The 9,912-nt window shown below is 32.6% G+C and overlaps 1 long non-coding RNA gene across 1 annotated transcript; it reads left to right on the top strand.

Annotated features, from left to right (window-relative positions):
* Positions 1 to 386: 386 nt before the first annotated feature.
* Positions 387 to 2,061, top strand: LOC134716415 (uncharacterized). Its single transcript, XR_010106883.1, has 2 exons — positions 387 to 1,401; positions 1,636 to 2,061. It is a non-coding gene; the product is annotated as an uncharacterized LOC134716415 (long non-coding RNA).
* The last annotated feature ends 7,851 nt before the right edge of the window (positions 2,062 to 9,912 follow it).

Below are 9,912 nucleotides of genomic sequence, written 5' to 3' on the forward strand. Positions count from 1 at the left end.
CAGATAAATATCATCAATAAATTGTCCTGTTTTTTTAAAGGCAGTGCTTTAAGGCCTGACTTTTAAGTCATGAGGTTCATCTTTTCATACGCAATCCATGTTTTGTGCTGGTTCCAATCTTGCATACACTGATCAAAGTCCTTTTGAATTAACTTGGTAAAACAGAATCGCAAACATTCCCTATATGATGGAAAATGTTCGAATTTCTCCTCTTCTTTTTATGGTATGATATGGTTTTTGTTTCTTTCATTTACATTGGGGACTAAAGAAACGATCAGTGTGTATTGTTCGTTTTATAGAACTTGTTATAAGTGTGTATTTTGCATTATAAGCAGTCAACCTGACTACAAACTATCAATAGTATATTCCGTGTGGAAAGAGGTCGGGTCAATTTCAAGTGTTATCTGACATCTAAAGATTCTTTAATTAGTTCAGACGTTGATATAATAATGAAAAGTCGACTGAACATGATTAATATTGCATCTTCTATAATTCAAAGCGGAATTCGGTTTATGAACGAGAAACCGTAAAGCGTTTTCAATTTCGGTATTAGTTATGTATGTTATCTACGTATTATCCTGGTTCCCGGTACTACTTTCGGGGTATTAGCTATTTGATATATTTGATGTGTAACATTACAATCGGGTACCAGCCAATCTACGTGTGTATGTGTACATGATTTACCGCCAAAATGACCGACTTAAAAAATAGTCCATAAACGTTCCGTATAATGATATGCAAATTCATAATTAATCGTAACTTTTTTTTATCTTTGTATAATTAATATAACAAAATGGATTCCACAAAATTGAAAATAGCATTATTTTACGAGGATTTCTCATATTTTTTTCACTTCCGGCGCAGTAATACGTATGTTTTGAAGAAGCTCAAAGAATTTGACAAAGTGAATTGAGAAGGAAACGGATAGATATACGTCTTGCTATCAGGTAAAACAATTTAAATGTACAGAACAAACACATTTACTTCACACAAATAGTACAGGCTTAAGCTTTTTATTGTCTAGCTTATACACGACTGTAGTCAAGTGTTTAAACGACGGCGGTGACCTACAAGGTACGGGTCATACTGGGTCAAGTCTAAATATGTAAACACATATCCACGTGCTATTAGGTAGAACGCATCGTAATGCAATATCTACAATATTTCCTCCTTTATACATCGTTTAACCAGATATATTTCTCCTTTTTACATCGTTTAACCAGATTTATTTCTCTTTCAAATACACTTAAACACGGGTTGTCTGTACGTATCTTTTCTAGTGTTTTCTTGTTGTTATTAAAGTTCATTTGTTGATGTTTAGAAATTTTTGAACGACTGAACACAGGAGTGAATGAATGCAACAATTATATATACTGAAGACTTGGGCTGTACAATGATAGTGTACGTATATCATACTGATAATCATTCTAGCAGTAATTATGTTAATTTAGGATGTAATGTCTAATAACAGGAATTCATGAGCTATGCCTCAGGCTTTCTGAAAAAATATCAATGACAATGTAAACAGGAACAAAACATGGACACGAATGATGCTCTCTTCTATGTTATATAGTTATTTAGGTATATGTGTTGCACAAGTTTCAATTAAACTTAAGTTATGAAACTTTTTTTCAGGGCACAAACCCACTTTAAAGAGACTTGTCTACTGCCATACCCATCCTATTTTCATGCACCATTTGCAAGCAAGAGACTGAATGGTTTGCAAAATTAAAAATCAGGACGGTGTCCAATTAAAACAAAAGAACTAAACTGGATGAATATTGTAGGAGAAATCTAGACATGCTAGAGGAAAGTTTTGATTTGTGAAATTGGTTTTCCTGAAAAGTCATTCATCCTAGCCTGCAGAAAGGAACTATAACTGTCCACCACCAACTGACAAGCTAATGTTGAGCTTCACATATGGAATTACTCAAATACCATCAATGTCTATGTTTTCAGCACAAATTTCACAATTTATGACACAGCTGTGCTTTTTTTTATACCGTTAAAGAGTTGTATACCAAATTTTATTTTTTTATCAATAAATATATATTATATTAATTGTGTCATCTAAGAACAAAGTCTTGTATTTTGCCAAAAGATGCATACTAGTGAATGAAAGTGGTGCAGTTCATTTTGCTTTGGTATATATAGAATTGAATTACAATTGTTCATGTTATTGGAATGCATATAAAAATAAGGAGATGTGGTACAATGTATATGATGTTTAGTGAGTTTATCAAGCAAAAGTGAATAAGAAATAGGTATAAGCAGTTACAGGTACTACTGTACAATCTCAAACAAGGAGAAAAACTCATACCGTAAAAAGAATTTCATATTTCATACCTCCGTGTTGAAGGCCGTACTTTAACCTATAATGGTTTAATTTTTAAATTGTTATTTGGATGGAGAGTTGTCTCATTGGCACTCACACCACATCTTCCTATATCTATTTACAAGTAAGTTTTGTTTTTGCGTTGAATAATTTTCTTCTATTGTTTTAATTGCAAATATGGGAAGTGGTTAAAATGCTAATGAGACAGCTGTTATGGCCACAGAGCCTTAATTGAAAACTTCTTTTTCATTCATACCGGTAGATTTTGCCTGAAGTAAGAAACATATCTGCCAACTTTTCAAAATGCACATGGGTGTTTTACGTGAAAGATGGTTCATATAGTCATACAAAACCTTCAAGGGGGCCTTCAAATGGAAGCAGGACAAGTCGCCCCACTGGCTAATCGGCCCACTTTTTAAAAAAACACCACAAACTGATTTATCAAATCACCCCACATGTGAAATTGGTTAATTCATGTTTAATATTACTCCTGCCAACTCGCCCCACATGTGAAATTGGTTAAATCATTTTAAATCAGGGTTCTCACTAAGGATTTTTGAAGGCGAGTCCAGGGACTCGTCATTTTTGGCCACGGTGAGTCATGGTAACTGTGTTCAGTTTATACAAAATATTTCAATATTGATGTATTTGTGGACTCACCAGTTTTGAAAATGGTGAGTCCAGACAGATTTTGTTGAGTCCAGGACTCATGGACTCGCCTTAGCGAGAACCCTGTTTAATATTACTCCTGCCAACTCGCCCTACTTATAAAAAACCGGTAATTTTTAGGTTAATATATATATATATATATAATTCAAAATAAAAACTCGCACCACTTTAATGAAAACTAATCTACACAGAATACAAACATACCGAAAATTAATTTAATTACTATTATTGATATATACTGAAGAATAAATGTAAGTTTTGAAGCTTAGTTATTTGCATAACAATTGAAAAGAAACCTGTTAATTGTATCATAATGCAATATAAGGAATTGAACTTATATTCAATGGGATAACATCTTTTTCCATACGTGGGGCGAGTTGGCATTACTAAATTCATCCTGGTTAATAATATATTTATCTAGATGTCACCGATTTCCATTAGGTGGGACCAGTTGGCATGAGTTATATTAACAGAATTTAACTTATATACAATGGGATAACATCTTTTTACATAAGTGGGGCGAGTTGGCATTACTAAATTCTTCCTGGTTAATAATATATTTATCTAGATATTATCGTTTTCTATTAGGTGGGGCGAGTTGGCAGGAGTAATATTAACGTGATTTAACACAGTTCACAAGTGGGGCGATTTGGTAATCCAGGTTGGGGCAGGTTTTTTTTTAAAGTGGGGCGAGTTAGTGAAAAAGTGGGGCTATTTGCTAATGGGGCGATTGTCATGGATTCCCTTCAAATATATTCTAATGTGGTTTTTGGCTTCTTCTTGCATTAACAAGCTTATAGCCATTGTTGAATTAATTGTTTTCTTTAAATAGTCGACAAAATTGCTCTTACAAAATTTCCATTTGGGAGCCTCGAGCTCGATGGGGGAAATACTCTGCAAATATTGACAGTTGGCAGGTATGGTCATCAAAAAAGTTGACATGTTACTATGTACATTTACCATTATGTTACTTGATGTTCTTGCTATACACACAGTACAGAGACTAGTCAATCTTTGTGAACTATTTTTTTATGGGAGTCATAGAATATGCGTAGACAATCAATAATTAAAAATAGTCTATTTATATTGAAAAGGAAAAGTTCTTATATGTCTAAAGAAGAGGGACGAAAGACACTAAATGGACAGTCAAACTCATAAATTTAAAGCAAACTGACAAGGCCATGGCTAAAATGCATTTCATGGCGAGGCACAGAAAATATACTGTAAACAGTAGACTATAGATACATGTATAGGTGAACTAAGGTACAAAAGAACTCTAAATCTTAAATTCTACAAACCACCTCTGTTCTATGGAAGATAATGATATAACTGGACTAGAAATACACACAACCTGTAATTAACTGCCTTTACAGCGCTTTCGCGCTTTGATTAGAATTAGGTGTGAACGGTTCAGTCCCTATACATGTAGAAATAGCGTCCTCATCAAGTAAATGGATACTGTGTCTCTTTAAGCCATGCCCAGAATTTTTTTGTCAAACGGTACGCAACAGTTAGCACATGTTGCCATTTTCAGTCCAAGAGTCACGGGATAGAAAGATGGAAGAGGAAGCCGTAAAAGCACGTTTTCAACTTTTGAAAGAGGAGTTTGATTTACCGTTCGATCTTAAACCTGAACATTGTAAAGTTATAAGCAAAATATTACAAGGTCAAAAATGTGTAGCAATACTGCCAACTGGATATGGAAAAAGCATGTGCTATATATTACCAACCTTAATGAAAAAGGTACCACCCCCTTTTTAATAAGAATAAATTTCTGATTTTCATGTCACATATTACTAGACATATATATTTTATTACGTTGAATTAAACCGAAAAGTCAACAGTTTAAACAATCGTGCCAAGAAATTAGAACAATTACAATGTAAAGAATAAACAAAGACAATTATAAATACAATCAATAAAAAAAAAATACACATTAAAATACACATCAAAAATAAAATAAGGTTTTGTTAAGCACTGTGAATTAATTCAATCTTGAAATGTAACAATAATCCTTGCAGGTATATAAATCGCATTTCTTCTAATACATGTACTTCATTGATATCTTCAAGTATCTTCAAGTATCACGAAAAAAAAAATCGTTATTCAGACTTTCAAATGGCAAAATAAAATGATGAAACACAATTGAACCTGGTTTCAAATATAGCTTAACCTCTCACATAGCATAGAATTCCATATTTTGACAACAATTAAAAATATAATGCAGTAATTCCTTAGAATTAATTATGCATGTTTTAATTGTTTTTTATGTTGATTATAGACAGAAAAATGGTTAAGTTTGGTGGTATCCCCACTAAAAAGTTTAATGATTGACCAAACAGAGATCCTATCCAAGTATGATATTAAAATGTTTGATTCTACAAAAACACATCTCAGAAGACAGCGTTGAAGGTAGACATTGATTTGCATAAGAATTTTTTTTTAAAGTTACATGTAAATATATCTGCGATTGTACATAGAAACATATCTTACAAATACAAAGAAGCAACTCCTTACGTTTCTCATTTTAATCTAAGGAATATTCTAATCAAATACTATGCTAATACAAAACATATAAAAAGACACAATACTAGACAGTCTAAGAGCTGATATTTAAACTCATACATGTAAATCAAAACAACGACTTCAGATTGAGCAACACGAATCATAAAACGAGGTTGATTTCAGGTGCTTATAAACGGTTTTGCTTTATAAATCTTGCCAAACTATTCTTAATAGCTACTAGGACGACTTAAAATTGATTTGATAGTTGAGGTCAATGTCAGATACACGATATATACACCATAATAAATTACTTTCACCAAATAGTTTTTTTGTTTTTCGTTCATTTAATTGTACATTAATTAGGCCGTTAGTTTTCTCGTTTGAATTGTTTTACATCTGTCATTCTGGGACCTTTTATAGCTGACTATGCAGTATGGGCTTTGCTCATTGTTGAAGGCCGTACGGTGACCAATAGTTTGTAATTTCTGTGTAATTTGGTCTCTTGTGAAGAGTTGTCTCATTGGCAATTACACCACATCTTTTTTTTATATAAAAACATGTTATCTGAGAAGAAGACTGAATAACAAAGGCAAATAGAGCAACACTTAAGATAGAGTTACTCAGGGAGTGTTCGCACACATAGCCGGTCGATGTTTAAGAAAGTACAAACCCGGTTGGAAGTATATTTTTTTAAACCGGACTATATGTATTCTTATAATTTTATTTCATTTTAATTGCAGCTCTAAAAAATGGTTCCATCTCAATGGTATTTTCATCGCCATAAAACTTGTCAACGAAAACTTTTAGACAGTTATTGCCAAAGTTAGACTATAGTCTCTGTGCCGAAGCTCACTGTATATCTGAATGGTATATTTTTGGGGCATTTGATAAAAAGAAGAGTATGCTATTTAGTTTTATAATTAAGCCGAATAACTTATTGCTTTTTAAAATATATAATGGATATATTTCCTTTAGAATTAAATGAAACAAGACAATGTGTCCACAGTTTGAAGATGTCTTTCTCGTCCTTTTATTTTTAATGTTCAGTAAACCGGGAAATTGTTGTCAAAAACCTAATTTTGCGTACAATTTGTAAAGATAATACTATCATAATGAACACGTGTATTATAACTTCAACCTCATCATAAAATGACTTGACAAAAACTACACCTGATCTGGGGAGGGTAGGGGTCCTAATGCATGAAAGAACGAATGCATGGACGCACATACATCAAAATATAACGCTATCTTTAGATGGGTCATATATATATAGATATAAGTATATAAAAAAATTAACGGTCAATTGATAGATTGACTGACAAGGTACGTTTTAAGATTTGATTTGTACCAGAACGAAATATTGTAACAAGAAACATTTGAAGTAAAGAATAGTACAATTATTAAAAAGAAATACAGATTTTTAATATTCTACGCTTTACTTATCATGAAAACTTTCTTAATATCACATTTTCTCTGTCATATTTGTTTAAAAAAACTTTGCTTTTAATGTATGTATATAAAGACATTTATGAATACTTACATGTTTTCTAGGGGTGTGGATTTCCGACCAGAATTTAGAGATTTGGGAATCACGTTTAGCATATTAGCTGACAAGCCAATTTTGGCATTGACAGCAACAGCAAACCAAAAGATTGTGGACGACATTTTTAAATTTTTAACTCTTCCAACTGAAACAAAAGTAATTGCTGTTATTCCAAATAGGTATACGTTACACACAAAACAACTTATATATTATCTTTATACCCCCCAAGTCTCTGAAAAATACTCGCTATCCTTTTATCATTAAAATAAAATTGTGAATGAAAATTCCGACCCAACCAACGACCATAAAATAGCACCAATGGGTCTTCAACACAGCGATAAAATCCCGCACCCGGAGGCGGCTTCAGCTGCCTTAACAACAAAATGTACGTCACACTAAATTCCGAAACATATAAATGAACTTAAAGTTAAAAAAAAACATGCAAGACAAACAAAGGCCAGATGCTCCTGACTTGGGACAGGCGCAGAAATAAGGAGGGGTTAATCATGTTGGTGAGATTTCAACCCTTCCCCTATATCTCTAGTCAATGTAGAATAAACAAACTTTCGTTTTGTTGGAAGGAGAGTTGTCTCATTGGCACTCATACCACATCTTCTTTTAAATTTTATATATATAGTACGCAGAGACACTCAAAAGATTAATTCATAAAACCACGTTTCCATTCGTTATCTTTTAATAAAAGCCTGGTTAATGTCTCTTTGACACATTCCTCGTTTGCATTCATTATTCTAGTTTCTGATAAATTCAGATTTGATGTGTTATATGTATAGTTTTAACATTTAATTGCAGGTCCAATATATTGATGGGTCTGGTTGTTACAAAACAGGATGTTGCAGAATTTAAATGAATTGCTGATATGGTGTAAAATCATGGAAACAACAGCAAAAAAAGTTATTGTATACTGCAGTTGAAGAAAACAACAGAATATATATAGCACAGGATATTCACAAACTTTTATATATATATATACATATATAGATATTTATACTCGTCGGGAACATGCATAACATATGTGTGAATGGACTTCAGCAACCAACAATCAATCATTAACTCAATCAATATCTTGTTAAGTACGTCTGAACAAGTGACAACTCGACGATGAACTTGTCCATAGGATCACCAGTGAAGTTGATACATGACTGAAAACACATATTAAATATATAATTATTCTAAATAACAGCCTAACAATGTTAGATCTGTAAATTTTGTTCTTCCCTCGCCCGGATTCGAAGTCATGCTACTGTGATATCCTTGCACCAAATCGCCTTGCACTATATACCTGCCAGCTAAACCACTAGACCACCTATGTTTGATTTATATATATAACATCTGCACAAGTTTTAAACACGCTTCTTATGTATACTGTAGCAAAGGTCCGAGTTCACTTCCTGTTGAGGAATTAATAGTATCTAGATGATGCAAATTGATAAATAAAAAATGGACTAAGCAGCGAATTGTTTACCAGTGTTCAAAGGAAAGGATATAAGCAGTGCACCATGATGTCTTCGTCGATAAAATAATAGAACAAATCAGTTGCAAAAATATAAAAGATTTGTACGACGCACAAAACAGATATAACATTAAAACAGTAGATGCACAAAGCACCTATATAAGAGCATCAGTTACTGAAGCTAAAATGCAGTTCTAAATATATATTAAAGTATCAATCAGTATACACATCAAACAGGTTTAGTGTAGAGAATTCATGAACAGTGTGAGAAACGCAAACCATGTGCAAACATCAATTTGTATGAGGAGTTCTCTACATATTTAATTATGATTATTGTTTGTAAATAATTGTCTTTCTTTGTTTTAATAGATTTAAATAAACATGTTAGTACTGATTCAAACAAGTATTTACAAAAAAAACCATTATAGATAAGAAGATGTAGTACGAGTGCTAATGAGACCAAGTCACAATGTATTTAAAGTTAACAATTATATGTTAAAGTACGCGGCCTTCAACACAGAGCCTTGGATCACATAGAACAGCAAGCCCCAAAACAATGCATGTATTGAAATGATATATTTACAGTGCGTTAAAATTTCAGGTCTTACAGTCAATCTTTTGAGGTATGGAGTTATCTGTTAGACCCCGTTCACACTAGGACATTTTTATCAATTTAAACTAGACCGGTTCACTTTAAATCGGTTTAAGAGCTAACGTGAACGTATTGAATCGATCTTCAATCGGTCTAAACTAAAACACCAAAAGAGGTAGTTTAGTTTGAATCGTTCTAAAGTAAACCGATCTTATTTTAGGATCGGTTTGAACTAGTACGATTGAATCGAAAATAACGTATGCGCATGTATAGCGGCAAAACTATCTCAGAGGTTAGTTGTTTAATCCATATTTCTCTGTTAAAAGACCTTTAAAACAAACTGTAAAGATTTTATCTTCGTCATAGCAGAGATTTGCGAAATCTGTGTCTTTTTTTATTAAGTTGATTTTTTTCTATGTAGGAACCGCAGAATTTCCGACGTCGTGTTGTAACTTCGTTGCTACAGTTGTTTTTTTCAAAACTAAAGAAAACTGCAATAACACCAGTATCAAAATTTTAACTTGTGATTCAAGAGAAACAATAAGTTTTTTTCCAAGTGTGTGTATCAGTGTATCAACACATGAATTTGATAAATCAGTTCTATTTATACACATTGTTTACAGTTTTACGGGCAAAAAGGTTAGACCGATGCGTTTTTAATTGTAGTGTGAACGCAGTGGTTCAGATTAGACCGATAGAGATCGATATGATTAAAGATAATGTGAACGCTAACTGGTTTTATTTAGATCGATTCAAATTAGATCGATAAAACAAAAAGGCTATTGTGAACAGGGTCT

This window comes from Mytilus trossulus, chromosome 4 (assembly GCF_036588685.1).
Source record: "Mytilus trossulus isolate FHL-02 chromosome 4, PNRI_Mtr1.1.1.hap1, whole genome shotgun sequence".
Taxonomy (NCBI): Eukaryota; Metazoa; Mollusca; class Bivalvia; order Mytilida; family Mytilidae; genus Mytilus; species Mytilus trossulus.